Below are 22,090 nucleotides of genomic sequence, written 5' to 3'. Positions count from 1 at the left end.
GAGTATTGACTTCTTTATTTCTATGCGATCTTAAATAAATAAACAAATTTGATAATTTCTCTCTCAGAAATATAATCTTGCTATTAACTTATCTGGCTGACAGCATAAAAAACATTGCAAATATTTAAGATAAAAAACTAATTTTGGTACGATTTTTACTAGAACTTCTAGGTGTTACTCGTAGGACTGTTTAAACGCAAGTTTTTTACTCGTGAGAATAACTCTCTTCTCTTTCTTGCTCCAAATACCGTATATCTTCCCCTCTCTCCCCCTCCCTTATTCAGTGTGCACAAAACCAGACTCATTTCCCGCTCCTTCCTCTCGCTCGAGGAAGACCAGCGAGAAGGCACGACGATGCGTAAAAGGTCAGTTCGCGCAACGTGTGTGAACCAGATACCTCCCGGCGAGAGCCATCGTAATAAATTATGGTTTTCATGGCCTCGCACTTATCTCGGGCCAGCCTTTCCTGAGCTACTTGCGCGAGAGTAACGTCTCGACAATAACCGCATCGGGTGGTCTTCCTCACCGAGCAGAGAATAATTCGCAGGCATTTCTAATTCGTGCATCAAATTACATGCGATCGCACGTGTAACGAGTCAGCATGTGTAACTGCCCTGATATGCGAGAGAAAAATAAGAGAGGAAACAAATGAGTAATTTGTCTATTCAGACGATTTCCTTCACGAGCGAGATGATTTTGATCGAGACGCATCTCATTTGCATTTATTTGATCAATTGTGCGTGAGAGAGAGAGAGAGAGAGAGAGAGAGAGAGAGAGAGAAAAAGATGACCGTTATAAATTCCGGAAGCACCCGAGTGACAATAATTCGTCCCTGTCTAACGACCGCTTGGATGCTAATCGATTCACGTCAGGCGTCTCCGAACGGGGCGTACGAACTCGGCGAGCAAATCCGCGAGAAACGCGGCCGATGATCATTCAGATGGCCTAAAAACACTTCCGCGGTGAAATTGGCATGCATTATGGATGCTATTACGGAGACCTGCAGACCATAGGTTTGCGTATAATTCTGTTCATTACGCAATCGAATTGCGATTATTTATATTCGTCGTAGAAACAAGTTAACGAAACGTTGCACGATGTGATTTCAAGTTAGATTCATCTGGCCCCATCACTTTTTTCATATTTAACTTTGAGTAAGAAGGAGCAAATCTTTCTTACAAAAATACACCGTAAGTTGAAATGTACGGATTTCGAGATTTTTTAAAAATTAATTAAATATTAAATAACCCTATGTATAAATATTTTTCGAGTATATTTGGAATAATGTTAAATAATTATATCTATTTTACGCATCTTCGCAGCGTGTTGCGAATAACTGAAATTGATTACCATGTTAGATAATGTTGATAACGTTAAGGCAAAGATGGAAACTGCGTGCTCATCATTGATCGATTTCTCGAAATTATCTGGGAGCCGAAGGTTGCAGGGTTAAAATACATCCGCGTGTGCACGCTCATCTACTGAATATATTACATGCGCTCATCTATAACTCTGTGATCAAATTCACATGTCGTACACCGCGGGCGGTAACAGCACCTGTCTCCCGTGGAATGCGAGGCTAATTGAGCGGAGTGTCTCGACCTGACCTGAGCGTCCAGAAAAAAAAGGAAAGCTTAAAAAAAAAATTTACCGCGATTTTATAATATCGTCGCGCTAGTAGTTGCCTGAGAGAAGACGGAGGTAATTTGTCAAATCGGCGACTTGCTCGCTATCGTCCGTGCGCAATCACGTGAGACGCATTATCTGTCTCTTGGACAAGTCACTTCCGAGATTTATGCTATTTACCTTCGGTTGCCAATAAGGACCGCCTCGCGATTACACATTTTGCATCTTGCGCATTCCACCTCATTCGTTTAACTTCTATCATACGGACATGCTAACTTCCACCGTGCGTATATATTGTAATTACGAGATCAACAAGAACAGGTCAATCTCTCTAATCCCACCTCCTCTCGCGCCGGCAATGACGATCTCGCGAAGGGACGGCAAAGGGAGAGCATCGACTCGGTATCGGCTGAAAAAACACAATAATCACGCCAGCGATTTCGACCCCCACGGCAGAGCCTTGGCTGTCGGCGGCGCGGAAAATGAAGTAGTTTTCTTCCCTGACAACGACGATCGTGCGACTGCCCGGAGCGTTTCGCGGCAGTAACAACCGCTACCGCTGCAGCCGCAGCAGCGAGAGCAACGACGGGGCGGCGGTGGCGGCAGCGGCAGCAGCAGCAGCAGCAGCAGCAGCAGCTTCCTTTCGTCGTGCAGAAGGGATCGAGCAGTGCATTACCCGTTAGACATGGCCCCCGCGCTGATATATTGACTTGGACAAAAAAGCGACGGTTCTTCTGCTCCTTGGCACCGCGGTCGTCGCCGCCACCGCCGCCGCCGCAAAGTCGCTCCCTCTCCCCTTCTGCTCTCCTCTGCCTGTTTCTCTTCACGTTGCAACCCCTTCCAACACGAATGCCCCTACCCCGCGACCGTCGACGGTCTCGCTTTATCGAGTGCCGCGGGAGCGCGGATGCACCGACTCGATGCACTCTGGCGCGTTCGTCTCGTGATGGACGAGGAGGAGAGATCTAACGTCTAATGGAGTTTTCTGTATGGCACGTATGCGGGCAGAGGCGCGCGCAAAAAATCTGATTCCGCGACGTAGATCATACCTACGACGGTTCGTTTACTCTCCTCCATTATGCGATTTATTCCTTCCGCCTGCGCCTTCGCGTGCGCGATCGCCTGAGTAATTGTCCGCGCGCGTTCTCGTACCTTGTTTCATAAATCGAGACAAGGTAGAACAGCATATTAACGATGTGAGTGCATTCTCCGATTGTTCTGCGCAGATTCCTCGCGATTGTCCGGACGCGAGAGTTCCGTGTGATTGTTTTCGTCCTTATGGATTTAATCGATTCAACACTCGGAAAACAAAAATCGTATCAGCAAATTAATAAATTTGTGAACAAATAACTTCTTAATTACGTATACATAGTTGTAATAAAATCAATAACAAGTTATATAAAAATATAGTAATATTAATCATTTATAGTAAAATTGTTAGATAAATTGTAGAAAAATAGTTATCCAAATGTAGATGAGGGAAAAATTGAATCTACTGAAATTCGAATTCATAATCCCTCGTTCTCATTATTAGCACTTAAGATCTTGCTCCATTGCTATTATAGTTATTCCGGTCTTGTACTTAATCGGTGGTATGTAAACTGAAAGTAATTGTAATAACTTATCTGTAGTAAAGTTTGTGCAACTACGTAATTATAGTTGAGGTGATATTTCGCCAACTAGTTAGTTGCGCAAATATTGTTGCTGTGGTGATATAAATTATTTAATAGTTATTGCAACAAAAATTCTAGTTTACAATAACAATAATAATTATATAGACTTTACTACGAATGAGTTATGACAATTACTTCCAGTTTAGTTGCAATAGCTATAAAGTGACAAGTACAAGTATAAAATAGTTTATTAAACTATTATGTATTAATTCTACATATAAAATTTGTATAGTTATCACTGTTACAGTAGCCACTATTACGAATGAACAATATATTACTGCGAACAACATTATCATCATTGCTGAATGGCTGAATGTTAAAAATTTATTAAGAGAAACTGATATATATTACTGAACATACATTACTGAAGATACGATTGTTTTTGAGTCTTTCATCGTCTTTCGTAAGATAATATAGCGATCAGCGAAATTGCCATTCTACATCTCTGCTACATTACCCCATCGCGGCGCGCAGAAAATCGCGCGTTCGCCGTCTCTCGTTACGGCCGACTGAAAAATCGGGAAATCGTTCCGATCGGCAATAAATCGCGTCCAAGCAGCTGCCGACGATCATTTTCTGAGGGAACACGGGAGGCGAGCAGGGAAAAACAAAGTCGCGAAGGCAACGCGGAAGGAGGCCGCCGATCCGCGCAGGTTGGGGGCGGGAGGGTACGTAGGGGAGCAAGAAATATAATCGCGCGCGCGGCGAGTACGGCGGCAGCGGTAGACCACTGGCATGGGGGACGAGGAACCTATTATAGCAGCAGCGAGAGTAAAAGAGTCCGGACAGGTGAGATAATCAACCTGCGGCCATAGCTCCGAGCGGCCTCGTAGTAATCACTATTCGCGCGCGCGGTGTGTCTTTTAATGCTCCTGCGCAACTTGCACTGCCGTCGTTGCTCTGCCTGCCACCGTCGCGTCGCTTCGACGAGAGTACGTTATCCTTGTAGCGGCATCCTGCGTCCGCGAGCGAGCCACCGCAACGCCGTCTACGCGTTGTGGTTTTCGGTCGCGTGGAATACCTTCACCGTGAATTGATTTCGTAAAATTGGATTTGTTTAGTGTAAAATAGGTATTTTAATGCTGGTTAAAGAGAAATCGAATGAAAAGGCAAATAGCTCTAAAGCGTGACGAGTTTCCCAAACGTTTTAACTATAATATTATTACAGCGGCAATCGGGTATTTTAAAGGAATGCTAATACGATGAAATACAATTCGCCAGTTATATCGAAGTAGACAGTATTTAGAAGAATATTATAAAATAAAAGAATCAACATATATGTATACAGATTTATAAACACACGTGTGTAGGATATACAAGTGTAATTTATATGTGTAAGTCCATATATAGAATAAGGAATAAATGGAGAGAGGAAAAGTGGAAAAGGCATTACCTGCCATTATTTGCCGCCAATCGATTTCTGATACGTCGCACATCTAACCTGAAAAACAACAGCGCGTAACCCACTGACATTACGGGAAAATCCACTGCCATTATAATCGTGGCGAGGTGATCAAGCCCGTAACCAAGTCTTTTTTTTTCCATTACCGCATTAGCGGCGAGGACAATGGTCGCCGAGTTTTCTCACGTATTTCTACACGAGTCATTATTTCTTTCGCGAGGCGCACTTTATCCACTTGTGATATATGACTAGGCTTCGGCTTGTTTCCTCTCGACGCGCGAGAGCCGCGCGAGAAGACGAGGAGAGATCGGACGACGACGACAACGACGTCGTCGTTGAGGATGCGCCCTACCAGCCCCGGTGCACCCAATATTTTATTGGCCATGGCGCGCGCAGGCAACAATGCCCACCGTGGGGCCACAGCGGTATTGTGCGAGCGCGGTGTGGTCCGCTCGATGTCTGATTTACCGCTCGTCTAATTTGTAGGCGGCCGCCATTAAGCAATCCATAAATGCACATGTGTAAAACACTCCGCCGAGTCGGACGAGCGAACGGATGTGCGAGTCGCCGCCGCCGTTGCGCGCCGCGGACGAACAAACGGACGAACGGACATACGGATGAGCGAATGGACGGACAAACAGGCGAGCGAACCGACTGCGCACGATTTATTCATATTCAAATGCGTGCTCTTTACGATCGCGCGAACGAAAGCGAGAACGCGCTCGCGCATCTCGGTTTGGAGTTTACAGCGCGGGGTTAAGGCGCGGCGTGCCTCACCGTTGATTTGTTCGTTATATGCCCGTATAGACGATTGTTCCTTTTGCATACGCGGCGCGTTTCTAGGCTTCGCACAGCGTCAAGTCTCACACTTGTCGGCGTTTCTATTAACGAGTGACACGATTCAAATGTGTCGGAAAACTTCTTTACGCATTCTAATACGTGTAAAATGTCATACTGCGCACTTTGTATGCGTGCCTGTAATGCGGATACTTAATTAGAATAGAATAATGTATAGAATTACTTTTTTTTTTAATATTTATTTTAGAACGGCACGTATACTACTACTAATTACATTCTAAATATCACTACTCAAACACTATTAAATACCATATTATTAAAATACTACACCGAGAAATTGTATTCTCAATTTGAGAATTTCTCTCATACTTATGATTATAGTAGGCTCTTCTACAATAAGCACCAAAAGGATTTTCTTAAAACTTAAAAGCAAATTCATAGGATATATTCTATAAGATATATTAATAGTAGATATTTTTAATTTTTGTATAAAAATAAAAAAGATGAAATTGTATTATTGACTCTAGGACTGATTTTCCACAAATATGAAAAATAATGTAATTTTAAAATAATGAATCTTATTAGAAACACGCATTATTTTTCACCGGTTTCATAAAAATTAAATATAAAATCATAAATACTGATCTTTAAAACATGCACGTGCCCGAGACGATTAAGTTAATCACTTTTTATTACTTTTATTACTCTCATCCATTATTTAAATATTACAATGTTTCAGACTTTGAATAACAAGCACTACACTCCGACTATGTTACATTGGAGTGTTAAGATATACTGCAAACACCAAATAAAACATGAGCTATATAGAATAGCAAAAGTATATTTGAAAAAATAATTCTGAAAAAGAAGAATATATTCTTGTCTGTTAAGAGAGCTTGTAAAGCTTGTATTTATATATAATCCACTTATTTTGAGAATATAATTTTTCGACGTAAATATTGTTGCTACTGCTAGAACGTAATTACTTTGATAAATTTATTTCCAGTGTACTTGCTCGCATACAATTTCATCAGCGTTCAACGGTTGCAGTATTAATAACTGGTAAACGGAAAAACATTTGACGGATATTTTACAAACGTATCGATTTATTATCGATTGTTTTAATATCTTCAATAATCATTACCGATTCATTAAATTTTAACGAGGTAATAATTGCTTCTCGCAAAGCAGGTTAATATCACAATTGATACGAATCAATGCCTGATCATTCAATCTATCAGCTTAAGCAATTCGTTATTAATCGATTTGATACCATACTCGCTAATCGTTAACGGCTCGTTAATCTTAAACGACCCAATGTTCGCATATCGTCAGCGGAATATAAATTTCTTCTTGCTCTTCGCTTTGTAGTTCATTCAAAGATCTACGAGTACTTAAGATTGCTTACTTTAATGGTCAAAGTATCAATCAAAGTATTATTTAAATTTAATGGGTATTCAAATATTCCTAAAATAATTTACGCGTGGATATCTAATGCAAACGGTAGAACCACCATTTCGAGTATCTTTATTGATTTGTGTTAGCTTCGTGAATATATTGCACAGCCTTCTTTAATGGTTTAAAACTCGAAAACAAAGCAATAGCGGGAAGCATTCCCTTAGCAGCTTCCGCATCGAGCGGCACTGCTCGCTCGGGCGTTAAAGTCTCCTCGCGGTTGAACCGGCGACCTCAACGCACTTCGCGACTCGAAACAATGCTCGGACGGCGCGCCGTCGGGCTCGGGCTCTCTTCGCTCTTTGGGCCCCTTTCGTGTCGCGCCTTCGTATATGCCAGTTCCATTCATCGCGGAATTCCAGTCGGCGATTGCGACCGCTATCGATGGTTTTCCGGAGTAGGTACGTGCCTATGTTGCCGGTCGCTGTTACACCGGACGCTACCTGCGCCGAGAATGGCCCATAAACACCATTACAGCTAGCGGGGGCAACTTATAGCGCACTTTGCCGGACTTATGACGCGGCTACGCTGAATTAGGTACTCGTTACCAGTATTACGTTTCAACCACCTCGTTCAGACATGCGGTGCCTTCGCCGGGCACTCCGATGCATTAATAATGCAACCTCCCCCCTTTACGTATGAATCTCACGCGTGACTCGTCTAGGGAAAAGGGGACGATCGCTGCTTTTGGCTAGCAACTGATTGTCGAAGAACATTTGATGTATATTGAAGTTTGATGAATAATAATTCACATACGTCATCTTTATCTTATACCTTCTATCGAATCTTATTAGATCTTATTGGAAGTAAGGTACAGCCTTAGAAAGTCTACAGTCTACAGTCTAATAAATCCAATTTATATATGTAAAAAGTTATATATTTAGTGTGTGTAAATTATACACGTGCATTTTCTACCAAGGAGACTGAAGACAGGTTTGAATAATCATCGGTATAATTCAAAGTTAATTATTATATCGATAACTTGATGCACGCGCACTGGAAGGAAGTTCAGATATTATCGGCGTACAGCCCGTGACCTCGTGGCACTTTAAGGAATCGATGTAGCAAGGCAGAATTGCACGGCAAGTCTGAGACGCGAGGCGCTTATGGGCAACGCGAGGCGATAGCCCGATAATTTTAATAGCATTCTCAATTAATTACGGACAAGCAGAGCGACGGGGTCACGAAACATGTCGACCTCGTATTCGAGGATACGCATGGAAATTGGGATGACGAAACGGCTTGCAACGCATAATGATCTCCGATGATCCGTTCGTGCCCGTTCGTTAAAATGCGCGATGATTGGAGAGGCATTCCATTTATTTCGTTTCTTTTCTTCTTCTTGACATCTTCCTTTTCATATTTCATCTCGGTACGGTCTTTAGGTCGACTCTCGAGTTGCTCAACATCGACAAATCGGCGTACTTCTGTATATAATTTCCATTGCGCGCGTTCGTTCGTCCGTCCGTCTTCCCCATTCGATCTTGCAATTAAACGCAACCGCCGTCTCTCCGCTGCGACAGAACTCGCATCACTTCTCTCACATCACCCTTTCGCTCTCCAAGTCCTCTGTCACGTTCGCAGAAGAGCTTCGAACTTCTCTCTGTGTAAATGCCGCCGTCGCCGTCCGCCGGGAGACCGCTTATGCGACTAGACGAGACGACTTTAAGTCTTATAGCTCCACCGAGAGTGGCTCGATACTAGTCGCAAGCCCGGCGGACGGTCTGCAACGCGTAACGCGACGTGGCTTATTGCCAATGCATTTTAAGTAGTCTACTATACGGTACTTCTTTCTTTCTCTTTCTCTCTTTCTCTGTCGTTCTCCGAGAAGGTATTGTGCACCTGTGTACCCGCCGCGACATTGCATCGGACGTGTTTTATCTTCGCTTACAGCGAACGCGTATACGCGTGCGTGCTCGCACGAAGGAGCGTGTACACGTGCACGCCGAGCGTCGTTGAACGGACGCGCGAGGCCACTGCTGCGGTTTGCGCAAGGGAAGCAGGACCTCCGAACCCGTTCCAGCGCTGTATCGCGATCCACGAGAGCGATCGCCAAGTCGTCGACAAGACCTACGAAAGTAGTGAACGGCGATGGAACACGATGGAGGAAAAGCACGAGCCCCAGACGCTGACGATGTGCAAATCGCCTCGTTGATTGAGTCATTTCGCGGCCGATCATTCTCGAGTATCGTGCAGCGAAATCTCTGACTTTAAGAACGCATTGTATGGTAACTAATGTAGAATAACTGTACCGTGCCTAATTTCTTGGCGACACTCTTTCTTGTTCCCCTTCGAGGAAACAATTTGAGAATGTTTTTTAGGGGACTCTACAATACTAGCTAAAAGTTTCGAAATTTAAATACTGTAGGCTTCTTCGAGCTATTCTTTTTTTTTCCAAATTAACGACAAATTCGGTCGTGAATGCCCCAAGTTTAGCACTGATACCAGCTGCATGAAGAAGAAAACAATGAAAACTTTGATTTATGTAACGAGAATAACCGTATTTTGCTACAGTTTTAGATAAATAACTTTTAAATGAATAAGAAAATTTCCAAATGGACTTTCACACGAATATTTATTAATTTTATTAGTATATATAAAAAGTTTGATTTAATCTATAATAATGCCTCATCAAATTTGCAATTGAGTACTACAAAACGCGATTTTACATAAGAATCACGAGCAAACAAAAATTAAATAACTTTTAAACAAGTAAGAGAATAATACTCGAACTTCTTATACATATTCAAACGTAATAATAGAACAATCTATAAAATTTTTTAATTTTGGTAATACTTTAACTATGACACGTACATCCTCAATGATTCTCATATATGTTTAGAAATACATTTCGACATTCATAAAAAATAATTACAGCTTTAATTGAATAAACTGCTGCACATATTATTATATTAATTAAACATAATTTTTATAGTTCTTTATTTTAATCTGATTTCAGCGTAATTATTCTTCAATTTGTCTTTTGTCCGAAAAATACATATGTTTTTGATAAAAGAGACGTTATATCACGCATAAAGAAAAGGATAAATCTCCTGATTTTGATTAAGAGCGTTCTTTCAAAGGTACATATATATCTCATGACTATACCATATACCTAAGAATTGATACTATGGCAAGGCTTCTAATACGTGACGCAACGAGACCGTTCTCCGAGCAGCGAGCGCGTTTTATTCACGTCGCCATAGGAATCCGCGCTACCGGGGGGTCGTGAGCTCATATTTCTCGAGCATTATGTCTCGACAGCGTGTACGCGCTCTCGTGTGTCGGACGTAAGTAGGTAAATACCTCGACTACCGGGCAACGTTAGGCAAGGAGGATCGCGAGCGCAGCAGCCACCTCTCGTCTCGGCGCATCGGCCCGACACACAAAAGACGTCGGCCGGACCGCTAAAGCACGCTGGAAATTGTCGGAACATAAACGCTCCCACTGTGAGGACCACAATGATCGCCGCACGACTTCCGTAACTCCTTCGTATCGCCCTCGACGCCGTGTGTTCGCTATTTATATGGGCTTTCGGATGCCATTGTGAGTGCCCTCGGTGCTTAATCACCGCTCTTATCAAATTTCTATCGCGTCCGGATGGACACGTTGGAAATTTTTCTCGAAGTTGATTTAAAATCCGTGGATCCCATTCCGTCTCGACGCTTCACAAGTTGACATTATCCTTTATTGTTCAATACACTTCTCACGGCGCACGTATCGGATCTAATTATCATTTCGTACAACGAACGTCAGGATACCTTGTTGCATAACGGTTTTTACCTCATAACTCATAGATCCGTGTAACCGCAGAAAAATTGCATAACTGCAGATTTATGTGTGCGAAAGGACAGTAAGATGTCACGGGGCTCACGACAACGAATTTCTCATTCTTCCTCACTCGCCCGATAAATCATTTCTTCTTATTAGAAACTTTTCGATGCGAGAAATGCACGCGGAACCTTATTTATTCGTTTACTTCACGTTGGCGTGGTTAGACAGTCCTTCTCTCGTTCCATCCGTTGGGTGGTGACGGATCGCGGCGATAGAGCGAGCGTTCGCCAATAAACAAGATTTCGAACGGCGAGAAATGGCCCGACGCGCATTGGAAAGGGCTCGGCTCGGCTCGGCTCGGCTTGGCTTGGCGCGGCGCGGCGTGGCGCTGCGCGACGGGGTTCAGGGTCGGTGACGGTAATTGAGAATGTCGAATGCGAATCTCAATCAGTGTCGCGCGCGCCGTGATTTATTTATCAATTAAAAACCATCCACCTTCGGGCCGCGCGCGGGTAGCGCGTTCTTCTCCCCCGTCCCGCGATCATCGCTCCGCGTCGCCGCTCACTCGCCCGCTACAAACACGGACCCGCATCAGCAGGAAGCCAGTTGTTAAAATGGCACGTGAATTTTACGACTCGCGCGTATAGCGCTATAAAATAATCGTAATCTTTGGATAATGCGCGCTTATGCATTGCCGACCGGCAGCCGGCACGCCATGTTCGGGCCGCGGCCCGGGATCGTCGCGTCGCGTCGTCAATGTAAGCGGCCCGACGCTGGCGAAGTAACGCGCGCGAGCGCCAAAGAAATCTGATGTAAAAGGCAACGCGATCCGCATATTCGCAATAAACGCCTTATTACAATCGCGCCGCGTATGTCAACGTAAATAAGTTGACGTATGAGATGCGCCTCGTGCAAACGGCGCTCTTGCCGGTGCGGCGCGTCCCGACTCGAGAGCGAGCGCGCTCGCCGCGCATCGCTAATCACCGAGATCATTAATAATCGGTAATTGCGCGAATCAATTGAGAAAAATTAAGACCGATCGCGCGGCCGGCCGGACATGTTGCCAGCGCGCGTGTAGTGACCCGTCTCGTATCTTCGATTTATCGGGGCGTCATTGATCGAACTCCGATGCGCGTCGTCTCATAAAGGCACTTAATTATCTTTGGTCTTTAATTGGTGTACGAGGTGAAAAGCAGAAACGGAGGAAAGAGGAGAGAGCAAAAGTGCGATCTCTTTAAATTGATAAATGTTTCTTTTTGTTTCTCACAACAGTGAGGAAAAAATGTGGTTGCAATTATTATAATTTAACTACAATTCATAGGCATTTTCGGTGCTAATTATATATTTATAGTTGTTCCATTGATGCAAATTATAGCTATTATTTATTATCACTACGTAAATAGTAAATGAATGTTTAAAAAAACAGTTATATTCTATAACTCTATAATTGCGTCTGTACTTACTGCGTAAAAATGTCTATTTCATTTTTACTATTCATACTTTACTATAAAGTAATTTTACTATATTATTATAATATTTGAATATTTTTAATATTTGAAATTATTATAATTTAGAGTGAAATCTGTTTGCGGTTGGTACAGCTATAAAAGTACAAGATTATTATTACTAACACTGCATGTAGGTAGTAATAATCATTAAAAAAATGGAGCCCTATAATTATTTTACTATGCGATTACAGTCACAAACACTTCCTCGGTCAACCTTTTGTTAAGGTCTTCGTGAAGAAGTGATTAAATAAATTTTTTTTTTTTTAATAATACGCCGATAGCGTGATGAGGATAATTTTAAATATTTGCGATTAACAAGTTTCGTTTTTCGAAACAACAATTTATTTATTATATCTTTATTTTCTTTTTTAGAGAAAGGCGAAGTGTAACCTGGATCCGGGATGTTCAACCTGTGAGGACGAGCCTACGATAATTTGCGGTAAGGTAAGAAAGTCCCATCGGCGCGGCGGCCGTCTGGCATCATTGCGACGCTAATAATCGACATAATACCCTACCGTTTCCCTACAATTAGATACGTGATATACGCATACATAAATGTAATACGTTCCCCGTGCGCGCGCGACGTTATCCTTTATGACTCGCCGGGTAAATCCATAAAACGGCTCACAGAAAGTCAGGTTTATCCTATTCTCCAGTTAACGCATATACGGCGGTGTCAACTGGGAAACAGAAGATACGACGAGGTCAGGGAGTAACGGCCGCTTACATTTGCACGGTGCACGTAACGTTCCCTGTTAAAGAGAGTTCTGCCACGACCCCCCAGGTGCACGTCGATTTCTGAAAGTCCGCTTAATTTCCCAGGAAGGAATTCTTGGATGCGGCGCGCAAACGCGAAATGGCCGGTCGAAGCACCGTCCGGTCGGGGCATAAGCGCAGCGACACGATGGGTTTATCGGAAAAAATTTACGAGATAAAAACCGTCATCCGTTATCGGACCGTTAAAGCAAAAAGAGGAGAGGCGAAGAGTGTTTTCCTCTAATGACGCGCGACGGGCGTTAAAACGAAAATGCCGCCAAGTACGATTTGATGATATGTCGCGAGTCGGATGTCACGATAAGCTAGGAACGAAATCCGCTTTTTTGAAAACTCAGCCAACCTTCATCGTTACTCTCTAGAAGAATATCTAGAGAGCCAATTTTTGATAGTGTCATCAGTAATAAACGAGTCTCCGCGATAAGCAGAAATAAAATTGAAATTATTCTTATATTATAATCCATAACTGTTTATCTTTTAAAACATAAAATCTACAAAAAGTTCTACAATGATAAATATTAAGATTCGGATGGAGCTATACGGAAGAGCTACATATAAAATAACTTGAATTAATTAGACATAAAAAGAAGTCGGTGAGAAGATGCCTAAGAGTATTACATCTGCGCCGGACGCGCTGAGGAGCTCGAAGGTTTAAGAAGCCCCGAGGCTCATCGGGATGCCGAGGGGGCCCCCGATACATGTAGCAAAGGTCGGGCCAGCACTAAACGCCAGACAATGCCCGTCGGCACCCTTTATACTTCTCTCTCGATCGGCCAACGCAGGATCGACAACGGAGCGAGTCGACGCGAGAGAGATTCCGCGAGCCTCTGTTGAAAATCAGACGTTCATCTCGCAACCTGATGGAAGATATTCGCGTAAAGTGGATCGGACCGCGCTAATCGGGGGCACGTTTCCTCCTCGTGAATCCGCCTCCTCGCAAATCTCGCGGGCCCGCGGAACATGAGGCAAGGCAAGGAAGCGTCGCGTCGCCCGCAATCTCGCGCGCTAATCGCCAAGTCCCGCGCTAACAAACGCCCGCCGACCATTCGTGAAACTAACGGAGTAACTAATTACTGTCTCGAAGTTTATTTATGCACCGCGAAGGTTTCGCGTAACACCGTCACGCGAATCGAAGAGTAAATTTCCCGGTGGACAAGTTAAGGATACTTGGGCCGTCTCGCGTAAGGTGTCTGTTCACTCTTAAATTCGTAGTTCTTTAAAAATTACAGAGAGAGAGAGAGAGAGAGAGAGAGAGAGAGAGAAATTTACAATTTCCATGCGATTTCCACGAAGTATCATGCACGAAGTGAAAAGCTGGGTGTATGTGCAATTTTTTCTACTTTTTCTAAAATAAATTGATTTCACACTTCCCTGCGATAGAGCTGAATATTCTTGACCTCATGCGAATAAGATTTATGATGTCTCTTATATTTATGATCACTCTCATATTAGCTACAACTTTGGGAAATTATGATTCATATAATTTTCCCGCGCGTTTAATTACGTTTGTTGGATTTTAAATATGTAAGTGTTAAAAACAAATTTGTTATTGAAAATTATTATCTCTAATATTCCTTGAAACGTGCCTATTAAATATATGTATGTATGTACGTGCAAGTATACATTCGCGATCGATATAAAAAAAATGAGGTTCACGCATTCCTTCTCAACGGCAAGATGAAGCATCTCTTCCTCGCGCGATTCTTTCGTTCGCATCTCGCCGCCTTACGCGATCGGCGCTTATCCTCTCCACCTTTCCGAAAATGTAACGAGATCTCCGTCACGCCCATCGCCGCGCGCGGGCCTCTTTATCTTAATATAATCCGGATCGGAAACTCTCGTGAGCCGATGCCGGCACTACGCGCCGCTTTCAAGTGCGCCGCTCGCAGTAAAATCGCGGCTCGAGCTTCTTATCTCGACGGATCGCGAATGACCCTCGACCCCTGCTCGTCGCCTATTGGCGGTATATCGCGTGTCTCTCGCCGGTCGAGTACCTATTGTCCGCACGGAAGTCGCGAACTCCCTCGATTTTCGTCGACGGAGAGATCGATCGCGTTTTCGATCACTTTGGCCGATCTCCTCAACGGCACCGAAGATCGTCTCCACGAGGAGAGATCGTTGAGTCAGCCATACGGATCTGCAGAAATGAGCATCTTCGAAAGTCGCCTATTCGATAGACGGGGACAATAATTGATCGTCGAGAAGTCGGTATAAAACCGATGAGTCTTTAGCACGAAACCCGACGAGCGTTCGCGGATAGATATCGCCGTTTGCGGTTTGACGATTTCCGGTGCGAGCTTTCGATCCGATCTCCCATCCGTCCCAGGAATGCGCATTCCTCAATCGTGCTCCCCGCCTGGTATTAATTTATATCCCGCGATACAAATGTGTATAAATTACAAGAGTCGGATTCTCGCCGTCTACACGTATGTTGTTTCACTGCGGTGAAACGCACTCTATCCTAGCGTAAGATAGAGAAGCGAGAATCCTTAAAGTATGGGTCACGATTTATTAAAATTTTGCAGGTTGATTTTTGGTGGGTCGTGAGCAATTTTTCAGTTATCGTAAGAATCGAATTTTCATTCCAAATCGTATTTCTCAGGCCTTTATATTTTGAGAAATAGCTTTAAAATAGGAGAAAATGTTATAAATAATTCCCTCCCCTTCCTTTCCTTTCTATTTTTCCCTAATATTAGCTAGGTCGCGAATATTTCTTGTTTAAAACAAAGCGGTCCAGAGATAGAGTACTGTGAGCGCAAAACAGAATAAAATGGGACAATAAATTGTGTCAAAATTTCCAAGTATATAATATATAACGGAATGAATCTTTCAGTGTTGCAACAATCTTATTAGCAACTTTAATCTAACAATTGTGATTCGTCATCAAACGATTTAAATTTGCAAAAAAGTAATTATAATAATTTATATAAAAATCGTTGCAAGCTCACGCATTACAGCACACACAAACACATACACATTTTTCTCTCGTGCAATTCGTTTCCGGAAAAATTTCAAGAAAATCAATTTCGCTCAGACCTAAGGAAAGGCGAATCGTACGGCGGAAGGGGAGAAATGAAATTTGCGTAAATTCGCGAGTACTCTCTCGCGCGCGCGCGCGCGCGACTCGCTCATGCAAATCGCCGAGGACCGTTAACGGCCGACACTAAATCTTTAACGGCCCCAGCGTGCCTCTCCCAGAGCACTAACTCATAAGTCGTGAGAGTTAGTGCTCGACGTACGCGAGCGGATTGGAGCGGAGCGGAGCGGCGAGGGGCAAAAACAAACCTCCGTTACCAAATGAACTCAAGCGCGCTCCTCGTCGACGAATTTATCGCCCTCGTTGCGACGCGCGCCAAACCTCGTAACTCATATTCGCCTCAAAATTTCTCGTTATCACCGTCGCGCACTTTCACGCTCGTAAATTTTCATCCGTGCCTTTTCGAGTAATCGCCGCGAAGCACGAGAGTAATAAATATCATTAGATACCGTTAACGATAATTGCTGATGTCCGTGGATCACGAGCGATTCGCAAGTGATATCGCGCTGACTCTACTATTGTTATTTCCCTCTGTCGAGTACATCCTCGTTGTATAAGAATATTTAGAAAGTCTATCGAGCTACACCTTTCACACGGATGGATCTTTAATTAATTTTATTTCTATTTGACGACAAATTTTTAATACATATTCTTTTCAGTTTTAAGAAACTTGACAAATAAGACATTGTCAGTTTTATTGAATAATAAAGTATGTCGCACACAAACAACCAGTGTCAGCTCTATATCGGCATTATCTTTATATGTTTGCGAAATAAGATTCAGCATAAGAATTCATTAATTAAAAATCTCATTTAAAATAAATAAAGCATGTTATTATTAAAACATATTCTTTTATCTTGATATTAAAAATTAGAAATTCAATCATTAATTGATAATAAATACACTCTTTCAATTTTCGACTAAAAAGTTGTAAGAGGTCGACAGTTTTTTCCTTGGTTCGATTTGTTTATAAATTGAAAATTTGGCAAAAAATATTCTATCGACGTTCGCTTGAAATCCCATCTTGAAATCTAGTGAAGCCGGACGATCGACCGACGATTCGTAGGGATCGCTCGGATAACGCCATGGCGGTATAGTATGTCGGAAATTATAGGGTGTTATTCGCGTTGCACGGCGCGCGCGAGAGAGGATATGCGATTCAACGAAGATAGTGTTGTTCGACCTGCGCAGTTGGTCCAGGGCATAGCGGCGGAGTGAGACGGGGCAGGGGCACACGTTTATAAGGTCGATTTTAATAGGGGTTTGGTTACAATTATGAGGCACTGGTAATGGAGCCCGGCACTCATTACCTCGCTAAACTGGAACTAATTATTATGTTTCACGGCGCGTTGCAAAAATTCCGAAGCATCACCTAAACGAGTGCGAAGGGAAAGGCAAAGGGGGGCTCATCTCGAAAATCGAATATTTCACGAACGCACGTGCCATCTAAAAAAAAAAAAGAAAACAATGCAACCTGTACTTATTATTATGTGTATGTGCGTGTGTGTATGTATATGATATGATATTTAATAAGACGTATATAAACTTTTAATATTTGTGAAATATAGTCTTTACGTGTAGGAACATTATAAAAATCGAAAAAAAGAGATGCGATTTATCTTTTGTTTCCAGTAGATCGATAATTAATGTGGATATTTTTCAAAGTTTGATAATTGCTGCATACAACTAGCATTAACGTCCATATCAGTTTCGTCCATTTGCGCTTCGCGCTTAAGCCATGAATCTCCGCGAGCGCGCGCTTTAAGACAAATAAGCTAGGTATATCGCGAGGACAAAGGCCACGGAGAGGTCTTCGAATGATTCTCCACGTGGGGGCCAGATCCGGTGGGTGCCACGCTCGAAAGAGCCGCTGAGTGTGTGAACGTATTAACACCTCGAAGGATTTATGGTATCGAGAGCTGCGAGTTCTCTCTCTCTCTCTCTCTCTCTCTCTCTCTCTCTCTCTCTCTCTCTCTTTCTCTTGCGACGAGGGGAAGAAAGCGAGAGAGGCTCTCGTGAAGGAGGAGGTAAGAGAGACGGCGAAGTGCGCGGAGGGCCCAAACAGGGTCCCCTGCGGCACACGGCGCGATCCCGGACTCTCGCAGAGACCACTGGAACAAATGGGCTCAATTTCATATTTTGTAACACCTCCGTTCCACCGGCGTGCCGTGTCGTTTTCACGAGCACCCACGCACCTGGCGATCTATTTCGTGGTCATATATATTTCTCGGTTTAACGTTCCTCCGCCCCTTCGAGCGCATATATTTTATACGCGCACGCATACGCACGACGCGCGCCCGACTCTCATTTTCTTTTTCTTCGTCGCGCCTTCCACCCGCGATCCTCGTTACTCTTCTATCTGGACACGTCCACTGTGCGCGCTCGGTCCTCGCTTCCTACCGATTTGTGCCCGCTTCAAGACGTAATAACGCAACAAAGTGGTCTCTTCCGGGCTTATTCATTGGCTGGCAGATAACACGAATACGCTTCGATCACTGTCGCGCTTGAAATTAGCCGGAGTGATGGAGCGACCGTCATTTTTCACGCTCGTAACTAGGCTCGATGTGAAAAATGTAAAGGACCGTGTCGGGGATAAAACGAGATCCGACCTGATGGATGAACGTCGGATCGCTAAAAAATGCACAGACTAATTTTGACAGGACAAATCGATACGATTTTTTAACCGTCGACAAATCGGACATCGATTGGCGCGGTGCCGGGGGGGGGGGGGCGGAAAGGGTCGTTGTGACGCCGCACCGCCGTTATTAGGCGCGTAAACGAGGCGATATGTTAAGGCGCGTTCGCGCATCGACGGGCCCCATCAGTTTGGTGCACCACTTTCCTTTTTGCGAGCGCTTTTCGATCTCGGACGCCTCTCCCGCGCATCGACCGCCTGCTCCTTTTTCTTCCACGCCTTTGCCAGCCCGACCTGTTTTGATCTATAGCCCTGGAACACGCATGCAACGCGCCACCCCCGCAGACCACGGCCGCTCGCTCTCGTGCGACTAACAAATTGATATAATTTGTTGTTAACGGACCGACCGACCGACCGACCGACCGACCGGTCGGCCCCGGGAGCTAAGATTCGTGTGAACCCGGAAAGGTGCCGCTTTTGTCAAACGACGCGAACCATAACACTCGACCCGTGAAAGTATCTCGATCCGCTGGAGCTCGCCGCGATATGGGCCCCGATCACGCGACGGCGCGGCGCGGCGCGGCGCGAAAGCTGCGCGTGAATTGATTTTAGACGCTCGTGAGAAGGCGTTTTGTAAAATCAGAATTTGTCAATGACGTCCATCCGCGAGAAACTAAAAGAACCTAAGTAACAATGTAAATATTAGTGCAACCAGTTTCTAGTTTCCTACAAAACTACGAAGGCGAGAGTCCGGTAATTGGCAGTTAATAACATTCACACGGTAACCCGCGGATGGTTACGCGCTCTCTTCTCTCTCTCTCTCTCTCTCTCTCTCTCTCTCTCTCTCGCGGAAACCGGCCAGAAACGGCGGCAACAGCCGCGGGTGAGGAGGGGGTGGCAAGTCATTTGCGCGAAGCCTCTTCTTATCGCGCCATCGTGAGATAGTCAAATACAAGCGGCAGGTGATCTGTAACGGGCCGGCTTTTGTCGCCGCCCGACGCGGTACAGAGTCGTGTGAACGCCGCCGTCTTCGGCTGTTTGGTGAAACAGTTTGACGGGGTTACATAATTACCGAGTAAACGTTGACTGTCTTCGACGACAGCGGGCACCTTAAAGCAGAGCAAACATCTGCGTACATCCGCGAACGTTCGCTATCCGCTCGGTACTTTCAGGGTAATTCACACACGGAAATTTCACTATAATAATATTATATATCAGCTTGTTAAAAAAATTATTTCCTTTTTTTCCTTATATGGAATAACAAGCTATTATGTAATATAATTCTTAATTGTTTAAACACACTAAAAAAAAAAGTTTTGTAATGGCTACGAAATGTTGAGTGAAATTGTGCCAATTAAATATTTGATTAATAATTAAATATTTAGAAAAGTAAAATTATTTTTGGTTAGCCGAACACTTAACTGGCATTGTTTCACTCAGCATTTGGCTATCACCAAATTTTTTTTTTAAGTATGCATATTAAAGTAAAAGTTTTACGTGTAGAAAAGCGATGGGTTTATCGGAAATATTTTCGATTTATTATATTGTTCGGTAGAAAGTAACTTATATTAATGTAATAGAATGGCGTCTTGGTTTGAATGAGGCCTTATTATCGGACAATATCGTCTTCACGAGACCGCTGGCACGAACGGCAAGATCGATCGGATCGCGGAATGATTTATCGGCACGAGCGTGCCGGACCTTTCATCGAGGAGGAGAGCAAGCCTCGCTAACGTCAACACGAAAATGTGAACGCGATAAGAAGGCAGAACGTTTCGTGAAGCTCGTATTGAGGTTTCCCTATTGATCTACGATGGACCAGATTTTATCGTGAGATAGCAATGGTGTAAACTCGTAACGAGATAATCAGGGCCACGAGAAGTCAGGTTCAAACGATGGCTGGTATAATGTTAATTAAACTGGATGATTTGATTAAGAATTTGCAATATTTTAAATAATTGAAGAGTTTTCTACAAAAACCAAACAAGTCTAAAAAGTTAAATTTTCAAAAAAAATTTGTCTTAAAATCGTTCATCGTATAAATATAATAATATTTTTCTAGACTTATATATTATATAAGAATAAGGCATAGGCTTTATTTTAATAAAAAAATTTTATGGACCTATTTAAAAGAAAAAATTAAAACACTTGAACTTGTTTGGTTGTGGGAATTTTATTATTTACATATTCCATAATATTCAATATTTATTATTTTTTTAAAAATTAATAATGATAAAAAAATAAAGAAATGGAAATATTATTTAAAATATAAAGCGTTAATTTTTTATTTACAAAATTTTACGAGTTGCTCTTAACAAAAAATATCTTTTTATATTTCTCTTTGTATAAATATAGTAATTGTTCTCCGGATATATAAGTATACAAACAAAGATTTAGGCTTAATTCAGGATATTTTACAGAATCCATTTTAAAACACCTTATTTTTTGCCGAAAATTTTATATTTATTCTATCTACCTCATATTTTTCGTATTCTGTTTGATTCTTAATACTGATTTGGTAGCATAATACTCTTTAAAAAATGGACTTGTTCGATGTTTTGTAAGAAATCTAATTTTATTTAATTTTTTATATGTGTTTCTCGACGGAACGATTTCTCGCTTACTTTCTTTTAATGTTTACAGAATTAATTGATCGATATATAAGCATAGTATTATTTGCAATATCTGTCATTTATATTGCTTATCTTATTTTCGAATTCCTCTACACATATTGACGCATTAATATCATATGAGTTTTTTAATCACATGAGAGTTATGCAATAATTTTCATCTTTCACAGATATTCCGGGTAAGAGAAAACAAATTTAGAAAAGCGATACGCAGTTCTTTCTTTCACACTCTTTTCTCGCGCGTAAAACCGCGAGTGTGGCGATCTATCACCGATCACATGCCGCGAGATATCGAAAGGCCGTCGAAAGACGGCGGCTACAGGAGTGAACTCGATCGTTCGTCTCGACGGCGGGGTGAAAGGGCATCTCGTTATGTAAAAGGGCGGTCCAAATACCGAGCAAATTGGCACGACTCCCACACTAGCATCGATTTTCTCGCGTGCGAGAAGATGGAAGAGGAAGAGAGAGAGAGAGAGAGAGAGAGAGAAAGAGATCCGTTCAGAAACGAAGCAGGCGTATATTATAACGAGCCCCGGTACATACCGCCGTGCGTGCGTCATTATATATTACGTTACGCTTACGCGTGTGTAATTGCGAGCATCGTCCACGAAAGCGCTTGATTTATGTCTTCATACGAGGGACGCGCGGCGATGCGCGTGGGCGCCGCGGAGGGACGCCTTCTCTCCTACCGCGATGCGATTGCGAATAGGGAGTCTATTCTCGTTTCCGTCCTATGATACATCGCAAGAAGCCGCGATCGTCCTTTCTTCGTCGCGCT

The 22,090-nt window shown here is 43.2% G+C and overlaps 1 long non-coding RNA gene across 3 annotated transcripts in view; it reads left to right on the top strand.

Moving 5' to 3' along the window:
• LOC120358604 overlaps positions 1-22,090 on the top strand; it is a 179,414-nt gene that overhangs the window by 130,518 nt on the left and 26,806 nt on the right. The window contains exon 5 of one of the 3 annotated variants that reach the window (XR_005575490.1): positions 12,609-12,675. This is a non-coding gene — a long non-coding RNA (uncharacterized LOC120358604). Of the gene's footprint in view, positions 1-12,608; positions 18,765-22,090 lie in introns of those variants that run through there. The other 2 variants (XR_005575491.1, XR_005575489.1) reach the window with 2 other exon arrangements.

The sequence above is a fragment of the Solenopsis invicta genome, chromosome 8 (genome assembly GCF_016802725.1).
Source record: "Solenopsis invicta isolate M01_SB chromosome 8, UNIL_Sinv_3.0, whole genome shotgun sequence".
Taxonomy (NCBI): Eukaryota; Metazoa; Arthropoda; class Insecta; order Hymenoptera; family Formicidae; genus Solenopsis; species Solenopsis invicta.
The sequence above is the reverse complement of the archived record's forward strand: the minus strand, read 5'-3'. Positions and strand labels throughout refer to the sequence as shown.